Source organism: Hyla sarda, chromosome 11, assembly GCF_029499605.1.
Source record: "Hyla sarda isolate aHylSar1 chromosome 11, aHylSar1.hap1, whole genome shotgun sequence".
NCBI classification, from domain to species: Eukaryota; Metazoa; Chordata; class Amphibia; order Anura; family Hylidae; genus Hyla; species Hyla sarda.
Genome location: NC_079199.1, coordinates 29,826,024 through 29,835,967, shown reverse-complemented (window position 1 = coordinate 29,835,967; position 9,944 = coordinate 29,826,024).

Genomic DNA, 9,944 nt, shown 5'->3' with positions numbered 1-9,944 from the left:
GTCCAGTGGCCAGTCCAGTCAGTGATTGACAGCTAGCTCTGTACGAGTGTGCATAAAGAGATAGCAGGTGCTGATAAGAACCATCCACTATACTCTGAAGCCCAGGACATTCAGAATTTTAATCCTTTGCTTCAAATCGCTGTTTATAAATGGCGCAGCGGCACAGCAGGGGTATGAAGTGAGCTCATACCCGCTTGGTTCCGGCTGCTATCGGCAGCCAAGAACCGTGGTTAATGCCAGACATCGCCGATCAGTCCGATGGTCAGCATTAACCCTTTAGATGCTGTGATCAAAGTTAATTACTGCTTCTAACAAAGCACAAGGTAGCTGATCGGGACATCACGGGGAAATCGTGATGTCCCGATCAGCTGTACGGACAGAGGGAAGTTCCCTGCCATCCGATTGGTGCGCCAATGCTGCAGCCAGCCATTGCAGGCTGTAGCAATCAAGCACCAATAACGCAGATCAATGCTCTCCTAAGGAGAGGCATTGATCAGTGTATGCAGTCTGGAGATTGCATGTAATAGTCTCCTATGGGGACTAAAAAAGTTAAATAAAGCATAACATTTTTTTTTTATAAATATGAATTAATCCCTTCTCTAATTAAAGTTTGACTTACCCCTCCCCCCCATTCCCATTATTAAAATAAAATTATGTAAACAAAAATAAACATGTGGTATCGCTGCGTGATTAAATGTTCGAACTATTTAAATATAAAGTTAGTTTAACCGCACGGTCCAATAAAGTAAACCTAAAAAAAAAAATATTCAAGAATTAAGAAATATTTAAGTATTTTGGGTCGGTTGTTTTTTTATACCAAAAAAAAGTGCAGAAATACTCCCATGTCCTTTAAAGGGGTACTCCACCCCAAGACGTCTTATCCCCTATCTAAAGGATAGGGGATAACATGTCTGATCGCGGGAACCCGCCACTGGGATCCTCGCGATCTCTCCTGCAGCACCCCCCATTCATGAGCTGCACAGAGCGATCTTCTCTCCGTGGTTGATGACGGGCGATACAGGGGCGTCACACCCCCTCCCGTAGGCTTGCACTTAGGGGGGGGGGCTGTGACATCACAATACCCTGGCCCCTGTATCGCCCATCATCATCCATCGAGCGATCTTCGCCCCGTGCAGCTCATGAATGGGGGTGCTGCTGGAGAGATCGCGGGGGGGTCCCCAGTGGAGTTTCTCCTGCTGTATATTGTGGCTAGTTCCCTTTAAAGTTCTCCACATAATCCAGCCCTGTGAAAGGCATTTTGAACTTGTTGCCAGGTCTTTTATGATGTTCATTTTTTTTGCTTGGAAAGGGAAAATGTTAACAATATATGTATAGTCCAGAATTTTTATGAATTTAGAACCAGTGCCAATGTTCTGATCTTATGTGGTGTGTTTATTTTTTCCTTGTTAAGGGCATGTTCACACTGCCGTCAGGCTCCGTTATGTGGAGCTCCTTCAGCAGTTCCTTCAAGGTTAGTGGAGAAAAAAAAAGTGCAAGTACTATCTATTTTTCTCCGCTTAACTGCTTTAAAATGACTGGATCACCGACAGAACACATGCAAGTGAATGGGGTCTGCCTGGACCCGGCAGTAGCCATTTGCATCCAGACTGTTTCAGGGTCTGTTCAGCACGAGAAAAGAAGGATAATAAAACCCGAGCGAACCCTGTACGGGTCGGATGCAAATGCCAATGTGAACCTAGCCTTGGTTAGTAGTCTTGTTTTGTTTTGGTAAAAAATATTAATTGATGGGGAGAAAATAATTATGATTTGTATTATTATTGAACTATTTTTAATAAAACTACTACTATTGTATAAAAATAAGATACAAGTTGAATATTAATCTGTAATCTGAGTAATACAAAGAGTTAAGTAACAAAGGTCGTGGATTCGTGAAGTACCTAATGGTATCTCTGATATATCAAAAGGATGCGACAGGAGAGAATGTAAACTTGGTGGGGGCTCAGAACAAATTTATATGACCGGCTTTACTTCTGTTTTCTTCAATTTGCTTATTTCACCTTAAAATATTGGTTCTTTTTTTTGGCCTTGAATGAGGTATAGCCTTTACAAAAAAAATACAAAACAAAAACACAGATCTTGTGTCTTCTTCCTGTTTCTGAGTGGCTGATTCGCCAGGTCCTGCTCTGAGCTTGTCTTGGAAGAAGAAAAATCGGGAGCTGTGAGGTACCAGGGCTTGGCAAGTTTTTGTTTTTTTCCTCCAATCCCCCCACCCCCTCTTCCACCCTATCTTTAAGGGGGCAGCACTGTTATTTTTTATTTTTTTTATTTCTTCCTTCCAAATGCCTTAACATTTTTATTTTTTCATCAACATAGTTGTGTAAGGGCCTTTGTTTTGCAGCATGGCTGTTTTCACATTATATACCACTTAGAAGATCAATGCTGAAGATGTGCTTCCTACTTCTTAGCACAATCTTGTCAATGGCCTGTACAACAATCCCATCACTGAAGGGAAAAACTAGAGCATTCGCGTTGTTTGGACGTGTCTGGTCAAATGTCCTTCCATGTGTAGTGGTTTTTAATGATGATTGCTAAGGGAAATGTCTTGGTCACATACACGTCTATCAACAGCAATGTTCAGACAAGACCCCCAATATTTTTCTATTGGCCAAGCTTGACTAAAACTTTATTGGGGATTAGCTGTAGAGTTTATTGGTGCCATTTTGGTGTACATATGTCTTTTTATTCTATTTTTTGAAAGGGCAATTTTAGTTTAGTGTTTTGTGGGGTTTTAGTTTTTTAGTTTTTCCCAATATGCAAGATAAAAAATGCATTAGTTAAATAGTACCAATTATGTGTAATATATATATATATATATATATATATATATATATATATATATATATTTTATATTTCTTAACCAAAGGAATTTTTACTAGTAAAAAAAGTTGATTTATTTTTGTAATTTAAATTTATATATATATATATATATATATATATATATATATATATATGAATGAGAGAGATAGTGTGTACAGTATATGTAACATGGTGTATTAAATGGACATGCAACTACTTGATCAATTAATACACTGCAATACTTCTATATTGCAGTGTATTATACTTGCCAGCATAATGGATTCTAATATGCCCCCCAGCTTCCATGACAAGCCATCCACACCCCACAATGACATTGTGTCTTTTCCAACCTATTAGATACCATGGCCAAGTCTATGGAGGATGGAAGTAGAAGTGCCTAGACAGACAGGCTTCAGAGAAAAAAAGGACAGCTAAGAGACTACTGTAAGTAAGATTTCAACCCAGGGCTTTATCCAGTTTAGACTGCACACTACTGCTTTATCATGCCTTTCTTCCTGCTGCTGCTTTTTAGATTATGCTTAGAGACACAAGTGCATGATCCCCTCCTGTGTGTGTGCAGTATATAGCATACACTATAGAGCAGTGATCTTCAACCTGCGGACCTCCAGATGTTGCAAAACTACAACTCCCAGCATGCACGGACAGCCAACGGCTGTCCGTGCATGCTGGGAGTTGTAGTTTTGCAACATCTGGAGGTCCGCAGGTTGAAGACCACTGCTATAGAGGTTAGGTTCTGACCACCATCTCTGGGAAAACTAAAAATTACAATTGAAACTTACTGAAAAATGCCATGTACAAGTTATATAATGGTCGGACATAGTGCCATTATATAACTTGTATATGGTATTTTCAGGAAGTTTCAATTGTAATTTTGTGATCACCAAGAATACTTAGCGAATGGCGTCTCATATGCTTTGCAATGCTCATGGTAAAAGAAGTATGCAAAGTAGCTTGAAATACTTTCTTCTCACTGCCACCGATTGGAGGTAGCATCCCTTTATATAAATTGTCTATACTTAAAGGAGTACTCTGGGATATGAAAACTTATCCTAAGCATAGGGGATAAGTTTCAGATCGCAGGGGTCTGACCGCTGGGACCCCCCACAATTTCCCGTACGGGGCCCCAGTAGTCCGAGGGAAGAAGCATGTTCGATCACTGCACGAAGCATCGGCCGTCACTTCCCCCTCAATGTAGAGAGCTGGAAATTGCCGAATGCAGCGATCTGGCTCTCCCATAGAGTTGTATTGAGGGGGGGGGGGGGGTGTCAGCCGCTGCTTTGTGCGGTGGTCAAACAAGCCCCCTTCCCTCTGATGGACGGAGCCCTGTACGGGTGATCACGGGGGGTCCCAGTGGTCGGACCCCCTGCTATCTGAAACTTATCCCCTATCCTTAGGATGGGGATAAGTTTTCATATCCCGGAGTACTCCTTTAAAGAGCCTTGAAACATGACTGCGGATTACATGCCAGAATCTTTTCCAGAAGAGAGGGTTACTCCTATATTGAGGTATAATAAAAAAAATTATAATAATAATGTGTGGAGGGAAAAGGGACAGAAAGGAACAGATCGTGCCTGCTTAATAAAGATGTGGAGAATGTTTATGATTCTGCTTGGTGTCAGATTGGGTTAAAAAAAAAAAAATCTATCCTGGAAAAAATAATAATTTCTTGAAAAGTAAATTATATTGTACTGTTGACATTTGCATCAAAACAGCATTATTAAATCTAATTAATTAAATTACAAGTTTACTATTTAGTTATGTTCAGCTAAAATGTATTTAAAGAAATAATTATTATAGTGGAGCGATAATTCATTAAATGTCTTCTGCATCTCTGTATTGAGCTACATGTGTAGCAGTCAGCATGAGGCTCAAATCCTTATGGATTATTCCACTGTGAGTGGAGGATGGAGATTATCTAGGAAAAGCAGCTTAGTGATGATGTAAAACACAGAGAGCACAGACTGTATAAATTATGGTTTTAACAGAAACGATTTGATAGCTGAGCATATATCGCCTTGCAAGTTTGCAGTTGCCTTGAGCTTGCTCTTTGAAAAACCAAAGCACCATGTCTAAAGAGAAGCTGGATTCACTTGTGAAGACCATGGAAGCCATGCTGTCTGAGGTTGAGCAGCTAAAAGTGCACTGTACCAAGCAAACAGAGGAGGTCAACCAACTGGTGCACGACCTTCGGAAAGAGAACAAGGACCTAGCTCAAAAGTACAGTCAAATTACTAAAGACATGCAGGAAGCCAAGGAAGCCATTGGCCAACTTCAAGACACCAAGTTTGCCTTTGAGGCCAAGGAGAGACAAGCTCAGAAACTAAGCAGACAACTCTAAGGAACTAAAGTTCCTACAAGGTGGAAATTACTCCAGTGTTAATGAGCAAGTGGATGTCCCTATGGCCAATATAAAGGTCTGTTGAAATATCTGAAGATGTGAAGAATGGAGTAAAGTGTATTGCAAGTCCTGCTTTGCCAATAGCCTACACTTCCAGTTGTTCAAATGTGAAATATTCCATTCTGGATGCAAGGTTATATGAACCCCTGTTTTTATGAATGGACTGTGGCTTGTGAAGAAGCGAAGAGTCTAACCTGTATGAGTTTTACATTGTTTTCTCCAGAAACTTGTTTAATTAAAGTTCGGATAGTACTGAAGGACTACACAATGGCTGAACAACCTGGGGCTTCACTGTTTAAGGTGTTGAAGAATCTTGACGTGAATACATACAATGATAGGGAAAACTTTGGGGACCATTATCTTAAAGCCAAGGGTGCTGTCTGACACAACTAAGCTCCTTTGTCCATTTGATGCTTAGTATTAGAAATAAAATATTTTGTATTCTATTTACAATTATTCCGTGATGCCCCCATTGCTTATGTAATATTAGTCTTACATATTGAGTATTACAGTACAGACCTTTTGTTATCCATAATCTACTGCACATTTTTTCTCCCATATTTGTTTTCCTTTTTAGTATACTTTTATATACATATTTATCATTGTCAGTGCATCTGAATAATGTCTTTTATTGTTTGTGTAGAAAAAAAAAATGATGATTAAACTGATGTATGTCATTGTATTTTTCATTGGCAGCTACCTTTATATTGCTCTTTTGTATTGTGGGAAGACTTGTTTTAGGTGCTTTGTTTTATTTTTTTATTTTTTTGCTGAATTTATAAAGCCACCTTTTCATATTTAACTAACAGATTTTTGCATCAGGAATTATTTTAATGGGCAGACTAGCAGCAAAGTCAAATGCATCATTCATGTGCCTAGTATCTTAGGGTGATGGTAGACATTTCCATCAATGGTCAGTAACCTGTGATTTAGTATGTAAATTTTACAATTCAGAATACACAGCCACAACCTTTGCTCATTGGAATATCTCAAGACATTCAGTCAGACATCTCTGGACAGTGTGAGGGATAGAAGAGAAGTTGATGGGCTGGAGGGTGTAGATTTTAGGCTTTGACCTTGGCCTGGAAGATGGGTAGGAGCTAATGTGATTGACAAGAAGTGACTTTATATTGTATCTGAATTGAAAGGCTGAAGTCTGGAATCCCTTCTGAGCCAACAAGAAAAGGATTGCATGTAGCAATACGTAAGGGTACAGTCAAGTTTCCCTTATTGGTTGAAGTCTTTTAGTTTATGCCACTGCTAATTGTGTAATATTGTAACACATTACAAGAATGTGGAGGTACATGTAGCACATATTTTGAGGAAATTCAGATATGTAGATTATGCAATAAAGACACATTATAAGGCTGGTTTCTCGCAAGGTGTTTTCCTCCAAAAATGCCAAAGGTGATACATGCCTTTTTTTTAATTTTTTTTTATATTTTTTTTTTTTTATTGAACAGTTACCACATCCGAATGATGATGCTGGTGGTGGGGGTGGTGATTGGGAGTCCATAAAAAAAGGAAAATAAAAAAAACACCATACATAGAATGCTTAATTTCTGTATTTTTTATTTTATTTATTTTTTGTTCTTGAGTATAATTTTTTTTGTGCCAATTGCAGTTTTTTGAAAGCAGCATACTCTGCCTATTGCTTTTTTTTTCATCCAGTTTGTGCCATTCAACTATAAGCTGGAAAAAAAACTCATGTGTAAGGGTGCGTTCACATGTTCATATTTTTGCTGCTGATTTGCTGCTGCAGATTTTGCTACCCATTGACTTTAATAGCAAAATCCGCTACAACAAATCTGCAGCAGAAAATACGCAAATGTGAACTCACTCTAAATGTGTTTTTTATTCTGAAAATGTCCATCACGTTCTTCAATAAAAAATCCTAAAATCACAATATAAAAAAAAAATCACATAACTTCTGATTTAAAAAAATAATAATAATGACACTAATACACACTGGCCCAGATTTACTATTGCAAAAGTAAGCGAATTCTAGTACAATTTGATTTGTGGCAAACCCTCCACTTTATAGGCTTTTTTCCAATGTGCGTGAAAAAGGGGTGTGGTCTTGGCCAAAGGGGTGTTACTAATTTAAAGAGGCGTGGCATAAGATTCACCACGATGTGCAAAAATTCTGGCGCAAAATCCAGGTACAGCTTAAGCCAATTTATAGTTGGTCTAACCTCAACAGTATAAAGAATGCAGCAGATTTATCAAACAGCCTGAGCCACTGTGATAAATCTACAGAACTCTTAGGGTCTGTTCACACTGAGTAATTCTTCTTGAATTCTCCGCTCAGAAATAATTAACATCTGTTTTTGCCATTGACTTCAATGTATTTTACTCTGCACTGTTCACAATTCCATTCCGCTAGAAGAAAGAACATGTTCTTTCTTTCTTGCGGAATACGTGAGCAGAAGTTAATTGAAATCAATGGTAAAAATTTTCCGCTTTAAATCATTTTCGCGTAGGACTCGTGCAGAATTCCGCACAAAATCTTTACATAGTCAGCCGCCTCCTTCATTTTGTCATTTTCCGTGAAAATTTTTCAGCTGGACTTCCTCAAGAATTCCTCAGTGTGAACAAATCCTTAGACTGTGCAGTCTAAACTTACACTTTATGAGGTCAGTAAATCTGGCTCACTATTTTGGTAAATAAAAAACAAACAAACTGGGAGACACAGTTAGTTGTTTTGTGGTGTTTTACCAGCCCAAAATAAAATGCAATGAAATACCTTTGTCTGAAGAATCCCAATTCAACTGAATTGAGTTAATACTTTAACACCTTTTAACACTTTTTTCTTATAGCTTTAAAATATATTTAAATCAGAAAATACACTGCATGCCTAAAATGTTCTGATAGTTGCCCTAGATTGACCCCATAGCAAAATTCATAACGTGCCCATTTTGGTGCTAATTTTTACAATGTGTGTAAACCCAGCCTATTGTATGTTCTGATCATTTTTCCATGAAACACATTGTTTCTTTGTTTTATTTTCATTTTCCTTTGTCACTTTAATTTCTATTTGTTCTTTTGTAAATTAATGAAAAACAAGTCACAACAAACAAAAATAAGTTAATAAAAATAGTGTCTGCAGACATTATATACAGGCATCTTGTTAGAATGGTGCCACACACTTTCAATTTCATGTAGATCAAAGGTCAAATGTCTTTGTTTTTCAAATAATAATGAATTTAATGGCAATGAACAACACATTTATAAAACATAGAAAAGGCATTGGCCCTCATTTACTATTGCAAGCCCGACGTGTTTTGTCGGGTTGTGTGCCAGATTCTGTCTACGCCAGATTTTACGCCAGAATTGAAAAAACCCCGACTAACTCTCCATTTTGCTGAGAGAACCCGAAAAGGGGGCATGGCCATTGGGAAAAGGGGCGTGGTCCTGAAATTTTCACACAAAGACAACATATTTACTAAGGTTTCCACAGAAAATGTGGTGGATTTGAGCTGAGGAGAACCCTACAGATCAGAGCAGGTGTAAAAAAAAAAAAAAAAAAAAGCAAAGTGTAGGGAAAGTGGAAAATGTAGGGAAACCTTAGTAAATACCGTGGAAAAAAATTTTTAGGGAATTAACACCCACAAAGAAACCTACACAACACTCTTAGTAAATGAGAGCCATTGTGTGTTTGTGTATGTGTGTTTATAGATAGATATAATTTCTTAAGAAATTTAACTCTGTTTATTCGCAGAATTCCGCGAGCGGAGATTCCGTCTGGTGGCTGTCTTCACCATTGACTGCTATGCAGTGCTCACGGACTTCTGCGCAAAGAATGAACATGTTACTTCTTTGCGCAGAACAATTTCAGCTGCGAAATTCCTCAGTGTGAATGATCTCGCGGAAGACCCATTTACACTGATGGTAATGCTCACTGTGTGGAATTCCACTCGCGGAATTCCGCAGTGTGAACATATCATTAAACTTCTGACATGCCAGATATTGGGATCTTTGGGGGGAAGGGGTGTCTATGTGCTGAGACCCCTACCGACTTGTTATAATAAATAGGCGGCAGCAGCAAAGGGGATGAGGGATGAGCATAAATGAACAGGCACAGCACTCAACTAAGCACTGTTGCCTGTCTGTTTTATTGATTTGGAAGGGGTCTTAGTGCCTAGACCCCCACTGATCAAAACTTCTTGGGTGTTACTATAACATGTCTAATTTTTTTTTTTTTTTTTTTTTTTTTTAGTTGGATACCCTTGAAAATGTTTGTCCACCTCTAAGGATCATGCTTTTATAGCAAACATCTAGCCACTGAGTTTTTATGTTTGGAGCATTACCAAGCATATCCATACCTTCTCAATAGAGTAAAATGTCTCTAATCACAAGTCTGAGAACCATGTTAGGGAGGAAAAAACTGGAACCAAGGTCTGTCCAACAAAAAGTAGTCCAGGTGGAGCCGAAGATCACCCCTTTTTCCTTATTTTCCCACCACCTTGTTACAATGTAGCCTATAACCCTAAATAGTATGTAATCTGCATTTATTTTCAACAGCATAAAGTGAAGAGCGTGTACTCAAATTTTTGTTAGACCTTTATCGGTATGAACAACTTACACATTGGTTTATAAGCTTTAAAACCATTTCCAATGTAATACATTTTTTAAATCTTTCCCTCGCTCCCTGGAGCCCTTGACAGCCCATTATATTAATGTTATACATCATTAATCGAGTGTTATA